This window comes from Sorghum bicolor, chromosome 8, assembly GCF_000003195.3.
Source record: "Sorghum bicolor cultivar BTx623 chromosome 8, Sorghum_bicolor_NCBIv3, whole genome shotgun sequence".
Classification (NCBI taxonomy): domain Eukaryota; kingdom Viridiplantae; phylum Streptophyta; class Magnoliopsida; order Poales; family Poaceae; genus Sorghum; species Sorghum bicolor.
In genome coordinates this window covers 56,551,362-56,563,991 of record NC_012877.2, presented here as the reverse complement: position 1 = coordinate 56,563,991, position 12,630 = coordinate 56,551,362, and positions in this window count along the sequence as shown.

Here is a 12,630-nt window from a genome sequence, read left to right as displayed (position 1 = left end):
TTAGGATTGCCAGGGATAGGTTGCAAGAGCATGGTGACAAGGAATTTGTTATTAGAATTGTGGGGCCAAGAGAAGGAGATCCACCACAGTATAGTTTACCAACTACTAACCATCTCGCCATGCTGGTTGTTGGTGATTTCACGGTTGACGCATATCAGCGAGACATAGTCATAGAAACACATGCTGGTGAACTTAAGCGGATATCTGCTCTTCATCCTGCTTTCATGCCATTGCAGTATCCTTTATTATTTCCATTTGGTGAACGAGGTTACCAGGTTGGTGTACCATATGAAGGTACGGAGTCTACAAGCAGCAACACACGAACTAAGGTCACTATGCAAGATTACTACCGCTACATGCTACACTACAGAAAGAACCAACCAAATCCATACCTTAGTTATGGTGCTTTGTCTAGCCAAATAAAGGTTGATGCTAGGGCTTGCATTGATGAGAATAGACTTTTTTTACATCCTTGATCATCAAAAGGATATACGGATGGAAAGTATACAAGGGATTACGGACGCAATTAGTCGTGGCTGTACACAAGGCAGTGAAATGGGTAAAATGACTGTGCTTCCTGCATCTTTTACTGGAGGTAGATGGTACATGATGCAAAATTATCATGATGCAATCGCCATATGTAGAGAATACGGACCTCCAGATTTCTTTGTGACTTTCACGTGCAATCCAAAATGGCCAGAGATAACTGAAGGCATAATGGATGCTGGTCAACGCTCAACTGACAGATCAGATATAGTTGTTAGAGTCTTCAACATGAAACTTGAGGAACTATTACATGATTTACGTCATGGTACTGTATTTGGTCCATGTATGGCAGGTGTGTTTAATTGCCTACTATATTCATTCCAAAACTTTGAGAACTTCTTTTGGTATCTCATGGTGCTGCATGTTCCTTTTTTAGATTCATGCCACCAACATCTGAATCATTCTTAATTTCTGCAGTTCTTCATACTGTGGAATTCCAAAAACGTGGTCTGCCTCATGCACATATCATTCTTTGGACTAAGATTGACACATCAGAGCCAACCCCATCTCTTATTGATTCCTTTATAAGTGCTGAGATACCTGATCCTGCTGTTGATCCATTGGGATATTGTCTTGTAGCTGAACATATGGTTCATGGTCCTTGCGGTAGACTAAACAATAGATGCCCTTCCATGAAGGATGGAAGATATTCAAAGATCTTCCCAAAAAATTACCATGAAGAAACATCTGTAGATCAAGATGGTTTTGCTGTCTACAGACGACGTTCAAATAATCTGTACATTGATAAAGGTGGTCATTGTCTTGATAATAGATGGGTCGTACCACATAATCTCAAATTATTGAAAAAATATCAAGCACATATCAATACAGAATGGTGCAACAAAACTATTTTTGTCAAATATCTTTTCAAATATGTCACCAAAGGTGCTGATTGTAGCAAAGTTTATCTTCAGAGGGTCAGGAATGGTGAAGCTACACCTTATGACAAAGAAACAGAGACTATCAATGAAATTAAAGAGTACTTAGATTGCAGATACATCTGCGAGCAAGATGCATGCTGGCGCATATTAGGTTATGACATTCACATACATTATCCAGCTGTTGAAAGAATGTCTGTTCATTTACCAAATGAGAACTTTATAACTTATAGTGCTCGAGCTAAGATGAAAACAATTATAGAACAAGAATTCTTAAGGAAAACGATGCTTACTGAATGGTTCACCACTAACCAAGCACATATTTCAGCTAGAGAACTCACATACCCTCAGTTTCCTGCTAAATGGAGATGGGAAACTAAATCAAGATCATGGGAACGTCGTAAAGAAAATCGTCCAAAGATAGGCCGCCTGCATTATGTACATCCTTCTGCTGGTGAGAGGTATTATTTGAGGATGTTGTTGTTGACAGTAAAAGGATCCCTTAGTTTTAGTGACCTGCAAAATCACAACGGTATACAATATTCCACATTTAAGGAAGCCTGTAGATCCCGTGGGCTTATTGGTGATGATCGGGAATGGTATGATGCTTTTGATGAGGCTGCAACTTGGGCCACATCATCTCATCTTCGTAGACTATTTGTTACCATGGTTCTCTTTTGTGAGGTTGGTGATGAATATGCATTTTTTGAAAAAGTTTGGAGGTTACTAGCCGATGACATCCAATATCAAGTTAGAGATATGGTAGGCAACACGTCTTACTGCATGTCTGACAGTGATATTAGAGACAGTATTCTTGATGATCTATCAATATTATTTTCTAACAATGGTCGAAGTATTCATGAATTCAACCTTCCTCAAAGAACTGTACCTAACCCTTGCCCATCAGTCAACCAACTAATTATGGAAGAGCTGTCATACCCTTCTGATGAACTGTACAATGAAAACAATATAGTATGCTCTCTTAATTCTGGTCAGCTGAAAGCCTTCAATACTATAATAGATACAGTCCTCAATAATGAACCAGGCTTCTACTTTGTATCTGGATATGGAGGAACAGGGAAAACCTACCTTTGGAACTGCATAGTTAACCACCTTCGTTCACGGAAAAAAATTGTCCTTACTGTTGCTTCATCTGGTGTTGCATCATTGCTCTTACCAGGAGGCCGAACAGCCCATTCAAGATTTAATATCCCTTGTGATCTAGATGATAGCTCTGTTTGTAGTATAAGCAGAGGAACCATGATGGCAGAACTTATTGAGGCAACATCATTGATAATATGGGATGAGGCCTTAATGACTAATCGACGAGCTTTTGAGGCCTTAGATAGAACTCTTCGTGACATCCAGTCCGCCCACTATCCAGAAGCATCATCTATTCCATTTGGTGGGAAAGTTGTTGTTCTAGGTGGTGATGTCAGACAAATATTGCCAGTTATTGAAGGTGGCACACGAGCACAGATCATTGGATCTGCTATATTTAATTCACATCTTTGGTCAGTTGTTAAAGTGTTACACTTAACACAAAATATGTGGTTAACATCATGCCACTCTGATTCTACTGCAAGTGAGTGCCTTGCTGATTTCAGTCAGTGGATGCTGGATATTGGTGAAGGTAAGGTACCCGCTGTAACTAGGGAAGGTGAAATTGAACCCTCATGGATTAAGATACCACCTGATTTACTTATTATGATCAGTCAAGACAAAATGGCTTCCATAGTTGAAGCAACTTACCCATATTTCTTACAGAACTACAGAAATGAGGTGTATCTAAAAGAACGAGCCATACTTACACCCTCAAATGAATCATCTGATCTTGTCAATAATTATATTGTCTCTTTGTTACCAGATGCTTCTAGGGACCATATTTGAGCTGTGACAGCATATCCAAATCTACTAGCAGTCATGAATCTTATCAGTTACTATATCCTGTTGAATTTCTAAATTCTTTGAATGGTAACAACTTTCCGCACCATATTATAAATTTGAAAAAAGGTGTGCCCATTATGCTACTCCGAAATCTCAATCAGACAGAAGGACTTTGCAATGGTAGTAGACTTATTGTTACACACTTGGGTGAAAAGGTTATCGAGGCAACACTAATAACAGGAAATCATGCAGGGAAAAATGTTTTGATACCTCGCATTACTTTGACTCTAAAATGTACTAGATATCCATTTGTGCTTGAAAGGCGACAGTTTCCCATCAAAGTTTGCTATGCGATGACAATCAATAAAAGTCAAGGCCAAACCCTTTCCTACATAGGAGTCTATTTGAAAAGACCTGTATTTTCACATGGTCAACTTTATGTTGCGGTTTCCCGTGTTACTTCAAAGGAAAGCCTCAAAATCATTATTGAAGATGAAAAAGGGAACTGCACGGATGAAACAAGAAATGTTGTATATAATGAGGTTTTTACTGCTTTTACATCTGCACAGACTGTTTGACCACACATTGAAATAATATTTGGTGCACACAAATGGTTAGTCAATTGCCTGTCTGCATGTATAATTTATCCTCTATACAATTGTACTTAATCATCTAATGTTTTTTTCTGACTTTACTTGTGTAAAATAATTGATCTCAGTACATCTTGTTTTAACTTTTACCATGTTTAAACATGAATTCCCTGTTATAGACGTTCCTTATTTTCCAAAATTTAAATCAATACATTATTTCACATATATCTTTAATTTTATTATGTTTTTACAATCATCAATTTATTACTGATATTGTCATTATTAGAAAAAATATAATGCTTTATCAACATGGTAACTAACATGTGTCACTTTCTGTGTGCAGGCACACATAATGCAGCACCCTACACCACATAAGCTTTACTTATCAGACCTAACTCATGGACCAATAACAGAAAGTATCTGTGTACGTGTCATGAGGAAGTGGACCTATGATGGTAACGAAACTGGTGGCTCCATTCGCTACATAGGACTTGTGCTTGCAGATGAAAAAGTTATCTTTATTTTTGATCGATTTTCTTAATCAAGTATGAGTCTTGAAGATTAAAGTTACAACTATTAATATACTTACAATAATAGCATCTTTTTAAGTGTTCCAACTAACCTTTCTTTTTCAGACACATATTAACATAATAGCTCTATCATCCCTTATGTTTCTAAATTTTACATACTATGCAGGGAAATGCAATATATGGTCATATTATAGAGAGAGATGTTCACACCAAAGGACCTTTACTGCAGCTTGACAGCACATATCTTATCAGAAAATTCTATGTCAAGACCTCAAAATCAACATATGTGCTGTTTGAAAAAAAGTACATGATTGAATTTACTTCTTTCACAACTGTGACACCAGCTGAAAATCCACCTGACAGTTTCCCAAAATATGTCTACAATATCACTCCTTATTCTGAGATTAATCCTGTGTATCCATCGTCAACAAAATACATTGGTACTTTTTTTAGCCATTTCAAATGTTTACATCACACATGGTGAATGATCCTTCTCTGGTCTATATATTACTCACCTAATAATCTTTATTTCTTATGTACAGATGTTTTGGGCATCGTCACTTCAGTTGACAATGTGGTTGATCAACGTGTCAAAAACAAAGAAAGAGTCATTCCAATGAGAGAGATCTTGATAAAAGATTTGAAGTAAGACTCCCACACAATAACAAAGTATTCAAAATCAATACTCTGATTTATCACATCAAAAAATACTAACATTACCTTGTTTCAGTGATCAAGAACTAAAGGTGACACTATGGGCTGAACATGCTACAACATTCAATCTGCCTGAATCATCAACCTCTGGACCAGTCCATTCAATTGTGATCCTTTTTGTTGGCTGCCTGCCAAAAAGCATAGATCGTACGTATATTTATGTTTTTCCAAAATTATCGAATTTAATTCATATGGTAAAAAAATATGTATCTATGACCTGCCACTTAATATAATTAGGTAAAACTCAGCTTAGCGGAGGGAATGGTTGTCGATGGTTCTTTAATCCAGACATCAAGGAAGCGCAGCCTTACTATGACAGGAAAGCTCTCTATTTTTACTTTAAATTAGACCACATCATCCACAATTTCCACCAACAAGCAATATTTTTATAATAATATAAATCTGCTTATATATTTCAATTAAACAGTTTAAAGAAGAATCATGTACCAATATATCAACCTCAACCACTAGATCCTGCATCACATGAACCAGTACTGCCAATCATACTGGAGCATAAAAATCTAGATGAACCTAACAATATGGATCCATTTGAATTCCCGGTAAGTTATTACAATTATGTCCTTTCTCTCCTATTTTGTAAGTCAAATACATATAAATTGAACAGAACAAAAGTACATAGACCCAAACATCATTCCCGTTAGTGATTCCATATAAATTAATAATTTTGTTCCCTTTCTTATATTAGATCCCATGAGTCTAACCATATGTTTGTACAACTGTTTGACCCTTTCATAGAAACAAGGATGCAAGTGTACGGTTACAATCAAATGTATTCCTCAGGAAAAAAGGTGGTGGTATTTTGGTTGCGCAAAGTGCAAAAAATCTCCAAAGGAAGAAACAGGCACATTCTGGTGTGCACCATGCAAGTGTTCAGAAAGTATACCATTGTAAGGACTATCCCTACTAATGCCATGTGCTGGTCTAATAATCTATGAAATTCATCTATCAAACTTCTTGTGCCTTAACCATATCCTGTGCCAACAGGTATAAATTTTCATTCACAGCTGCAGATGACACAGCTGAGGCACAGTTCTTTGCATATGATGACGCGGCACGTAACATTATTCACCGCAATGTTAGAGCAGTATTAAACCAACTCAACAAGGGCTCTGGTTTCCCACAGTTCCTCACAGATGTTATCTCAAAGAAGTTTACGTTCAATGTCAATTTGACAGATGACTCATTTGGTGAAATGAAAGATAGAACTTATATTGTCAAATCAGTTGCAGCAGACCACCAAGTACAAGCTTATAAAGCAAAACAGCAGGTCTTAACCCAACCAACTGGTGATACATCACTAACTTTAACACCAATAGTGAGCAAAGAACACACAATCCAGTCCAATACTCCCAGTAATTCTGCTAATACTGTTCCCGATATTATGGACACCGGAGGCTCTTCGGTACGCTTACTAATCTTTAAATATCTATATTTACCTATTTACTTACTCTGTCATATCTATGCCACATCTGTCTTTACCTTTTATGTTAGCAACAAACACCTCCACCAGGCTTTGCAATTGGTGACACACCAAAAAGAACCAAACTAACCAGGTCTGTCTCTTTCTATCAAACATACCAGTAGCATTGCGGTTTGAGTAATTACACATTTACAATCCATCCCCATACATTCACATAATACTTTCATTATAATACATGGCAGAGACACCATAGAGAAGGAAAAGTCATCTGCTTATCGAACACTTTTTCCATCAAGCACTGATGTAGACAAGGTCCATCATTAATACAATATTCTTATATTACCATGCAACTACTTATATTATTATAACTCCATATAAATTTCAACATTTAGGCACAGACAGAAGTGGCAAGCAATGATGCTACAAAATTCAGTGAAACGTTAGTCACAGATGTTACAAAAATGTAAGTCCCTAGATCATATTACGCAAATATATGCTTATTTTCTTGCCTTCAAATTAGTAATCCTTAATTTATAATCACAAATTCATTATTCCTATTATCTACAGAAACAGCCTCAGTAACCCTTACTTTATATCCATAAATTGATTTTTACTCTTACCTACAGGAACATCCCCGTGAAGTCCATTGCACATACAAAACAATCTACATCAAATGCTAACACTGAAGCAGTCAAGGTTGGTTCTAATTCATATACTCTTCGTTCCATGTGCATTATCTATTTAGTACATAGTGACATATTAACATACATATTTTAGGATTCAATCACTGATGAAGACTATGGATCAGAGGATTTACGCAGCCATGATAGAATTAAACCATCTAATTTGCCCACAGAACAAAAGGCTAAGAAGTAAGGAAAATCACTCCACCATTCTACACTAAAAATTTAAAAATTGCTTTCTATTTAGTTTAATCATACTTACAATTTATAATGAATTCTTCACAATGATAAACAGCAAAAAACTGATGCATCCAGCCTACAGCTAGAACCAAAAGTTGGAAAACCTACATCAGCAAAAACCACAAAATAGGTGAGAAGTAAAATCTCACATTTACATATATATTGTACAGATTTTACTTATGAAATGTATATATAGATACTTACTTTTACTTTCATGTATCTATTTCAATGTTTTAAATAGCGGGCTATAGAAAATAGCGTCTTCCTGTCCCATACGCTATTTGCGTTATAGCGAACGCTATAGCGGTGCTATAGCCCCGCTATAGCGGCTGCTGTACACAACAACGTGTTGTAGCTATCCACGCTATAGCGGCGCTATAGCGCGCTATTTATTTGGAAACAAGCAAAATATATAATAGACAACAAAAAGTTCAAACAATCACCATATTTCACAATCACAAATCCCAAATCACAGGTGTTTTACAGATTAAATGTTTAATACATAACTAACTCATAAGCATAATGCATGACAACATAGTGCAAAACCACAAGTGCATAAGCACAACACAACAAATAAGTGCATGACAACATGATCACAGAGAAACAACAATAGCGCGCAAATAGCGGCGCTATGGCGCTATTTCAATTTAGCGGCGCTTTAGCGCGCTATAGCGCCAATAGCGCTGATAGCGTAAAAACGAGGTATAGCTTCGCGTCGACTTATTCTGGCCGCTATAGCGGCGCTATAGCGCGAAAATAGCGTGCTATTTAAAACATTGATCTATTTCCATCCAAATCCGTACTAAAAAAATAATTGCTATGTTTCATGAACAATACTCATAAATCTTTTTCAGATCTCTCCACTATGAAATTTCCTAAATGTTTTTCTCATCTTTATTGTGACAGGTTGGACAACCATCTCAGGCATTTATGTCTTTCTTTTGCAATATCGCAGGAATCATCTTTGAGAACTTCTAGACTTCTTTTAGATAACTATGATTCGAGGATAAGCTATTGTAACGCCCTCGTTATTTTGTAAATTATGATCCATAAGACTTTATGAACAAGCCAAACATGACACTAGAGACTATAATTATGTATGTATATATCTAAGTCCAGCAAGCATGTACCTTGGAACTATGTCGTCAATTACTGAGCAGTATGTTATTTAGCTACATACTTGCATTCGTGATATTCTTTAGTATTAAATAAAATGCGCTAAGCTACATACTTACATTCGTATTATCTTAGTTAGATAACAATATAAGATCTAGAAAATATTGCTTTTTAACATATATTAAAAAAAAACTTATTTTTTTGGCAAATATTATAAACATACAAAAAGTTATTTACTATAATATATCCAAAAAAATGGGGATGCATACATAATACCTTAAAAGCGAATTTATCACAATGATAGTAATATAAGGGGAAAAAATAACAAAATGGACCACCCATACTGAACAACAGACGCGAGAAAGCATCGTGAAAAAAAATGGTCGACCAACAATAAAGGCAAATAGAGTGGGGGGAAAAAGGAACACTCCAGAAACATGTAGTAACCCCAATCTAGAAAGTTACAACACGTCACTGAGTCTAATATTCTCCACCGATTCCTCACTGCTCCAACCTCTTCTTCGACTCACAATAGCATTTGTCCCTTGCACTTCCGCCGGCACCCAAGGTAAGCAAACCCTAATTTTCAAGAATCATACTTTTCCTCTTTCAGCTCAGCGTCGCTTCTCTTCGTTTTTTCTTCCCCAGTAGACTTCTGCACACTCTACTGAGCTAACACTACACAGAACACAGATTGATCTATTTCTTTACAGCCTATTTCTTCTTTGCTCTTTCAACATAAATCTAACTAATAGATTCAGTGTTTTTAGTGGCCGTAGCTTCTTTTGCTTTTTATCTTCTTTAGATTTTTTACAGCAGTTCTTATCAAACAAAACAATCTAAACAACAAATAAAAAATAATCCTGCAGATGCAGACCTACAACATGGTTAATTAAGGACATCGTGACAAAAGCATATGAACTATGGACTCAAAGCAGACAGGTAAATTATATAACAAAAAAATACTATCAATATATTTCACATACACTATGCGTAGCTAATTTTTTTTTTTTTTTTTCAGGAAGCAATCAGAGGTTCTCAGTAATTATCGGACCAAGGCAAGGAATTCCATGTGCTCTAACTCCATTAGAGATTAGCATGGAAATAACAGAACAACTAAAACAGTATGGACCAATCTTCAATGTTGGCTTCTCGCCACCAAACTTTGCTATTAATTTTACATCGCTCGAGCTCCAGCTGCATCTCCTGTCAGTTCAAGCACTGACTGGACCAGGTTTTACACTAGACATCTTACCATGGTCTTATGAATATGAAACATTCGAATTCCCATGGGTACCTGCCACTTCTTCTCAAGGTACTATAATAATAAATAATATTGAGAAATATGCACTTCCTGAATTTTATTCCTTCAATTCAAGAATATTACTGAGGTACTACCTAATATCACATACACAGATATAGACCTCACAAATAAACCAGGAAAGAGTTACCTACAGAACCTTATTGGGCAACCAAAGCCATTACAACGCCACATCTCTGCTATTATTTGTAGTGACCGAATCATCAAGCCAAAACAAGGTATATGATTAGCTACCCTTAATTACCAGTTAGTAATCATAGAGCCAGCAAATTACACACATATAAAAAATATATCATTTAAATTAGATTATGTTCGAACATGCAGGTGAAGCATTAGATGAGTCAAAGATCTACATGTACAATTCCAAGATTCCAGCACCAATCTTATACAACTTTGTCACAGGTTAAACCCTATATTTATACTGCCTTATTTATATGCATTTCAGTTTTAACATTACTAATAGAATTGACAAAAACACAATCTTATAATGTTATATTTCTATGTTCTTAACTCATAAATAAATTATTACAGGACAGCAAAAGAAGATACTAGAAACAGATTTTAGCTACTTGATGATTCTTGAATTGAAGGACTTCTACTATGCCAAATTTGATAGTTTCACAAGATGCAAAGAATTATGCAGGGATATATGTGAGATTGCCCAACTCTTCTATAATGACTTCAGTCCAATGATCCAACCAATCTGTAAAGACACTGACGTTCTCCAGGATACATTATCTGAAGAAGTGAACTATTATATCAGTGATTTTATTGACTTCTTAAACTATGAGACATTATATATTGCAGAAGAATTGGTTGGACTTGGTTTCACCCTACATCCAATGTATGAAAAAAGCAGGCCACCTCTAAGCCTTGCAAGTTACAAGAAACAAAATTCTTCTGGCCAGGTGATAAAGCTTTTATTCTCTTTTCTTAAATACTGCTACATAAAATATTTTTGCTTATCTCAAATTTACTGATGCAGCCATCTGACTATAGCTATATTACCAACATTAAACATCCACGCTTATGATTTGTATTGCAGATCCACACACCATTTACTTTGGCACCTTTCCTAAAGAAAGCTCTCAATATCAGTACTGAAAAGATCTATGGAACAGCAGCAACTGTCAAAACAGAGAAAACAAAAAATGGATATTTATGCACACATATTTCAGTTGCATCTCTCCACCACAAATACATGTCAGGCAATACAGTCACGGTTGATGAAGCTGAAGCGAATAGCATCTATCGTTTCTTGAAGTATGCAACAAACAAGCTCGCCTACAATATTGTGGATCAAAACTACCCAACTCTGCTGAGGTTAGTATCAGAAATTGACAATTATAATGTGGGGATTAGTGAGCTAGAACTCTGCGCAAGGAAAGCATGTACTATAATCAGTGAAGTCCAAAAAGACATTGAAAATATGCACCATCAACTAACAAAGCACGTGGATACAGAAAGTATTCCACCTCTCAACAGCAAAATTAAACACCTTCTCAGTTGGATACAAAACTATTCCATAGCTACAGACCATGCTCTACAATGCTTCAACCATAACAAGGTATAGACGCCAAAATCTGTCATCATTTTCAAACTTAACATTTCAGAATAAGAATAATACTAATATATCATTCTAACTATTTAGTTCTGCAGGAAAAGTTCAAGTCAACAAGATTGCAGCCAATATATCGCTCAATCCCAGATGAATCTTAAAAGCTCAGGACATCACTGCAGCTCTCAAGTAGACACAACCACATCTTTCAGTCTACGAGCAAGAGACTTCAGACCTCAAAATCTTAGTATATTAGCATTTGTATTTCCAGAAATATTAGTCGTTCTACCTTTTCTCTATGTAATATAAAGTATCTTACATAGAAATATATTGGTAATATGCTATAGTTTGAGTATGGCAATACATTGCCCGAACTACTATTGTAATATTTATATGTGTGGGTGTACATAGAATATATGACCTCTGTTTTTTAAAAAAATGGTCCAATTGCTTCTCCTAAAATGCAATACATAGAAAAAAAATATTTTAATAAAAAAACCCTCAATTATATAAACCAAACGGCAGACACTTAAAAAAAATACAGACAGAAAAAAAATATAGGTTAATTGAAAAACATAAAGTGACATAACTCTTTCGCTTCCTCTATTTTTTTTTCTTAACAGTGGACCCTCACAATTTAGCAATATATAAATAAGGATGAAAAAAAAAGAAATGCAAACGACTTCATCCTTCTATTCACCACGCATCCTTCTGTCTTCTCTTCCACACCACACCTCCAGGTCTCCTCCCCACCTCAGATACTTGGCTCTCGCAGCATTCGCCCTCCAGCACCCACGAGTAGAAAGAAACCACCATCATCACTGGCGAAACCCATCAACAGCATCAGACGAGGAGAGCCGCTGCCAAGATCTACATTCATGCCAGACCGAGCTCTGACGCGTCAAGCCCATCGACCGCGCGCTCACCAAGCGTTGACTGCTCCCGTCACCAGGTGAGTTAACCAAATTAACCCAGGTCCATCCTTTTCCGTGCATCTGCTCTCCGACATCTGCTCCCAGCTTACTTCTGGATTCCCCGCATGCATTGATACTCTAAGTATAAGATCAGTTAGGATTCAGGATCTAGCATCCATGACGACAAAATTTATTCATAGATTTCAAAGATT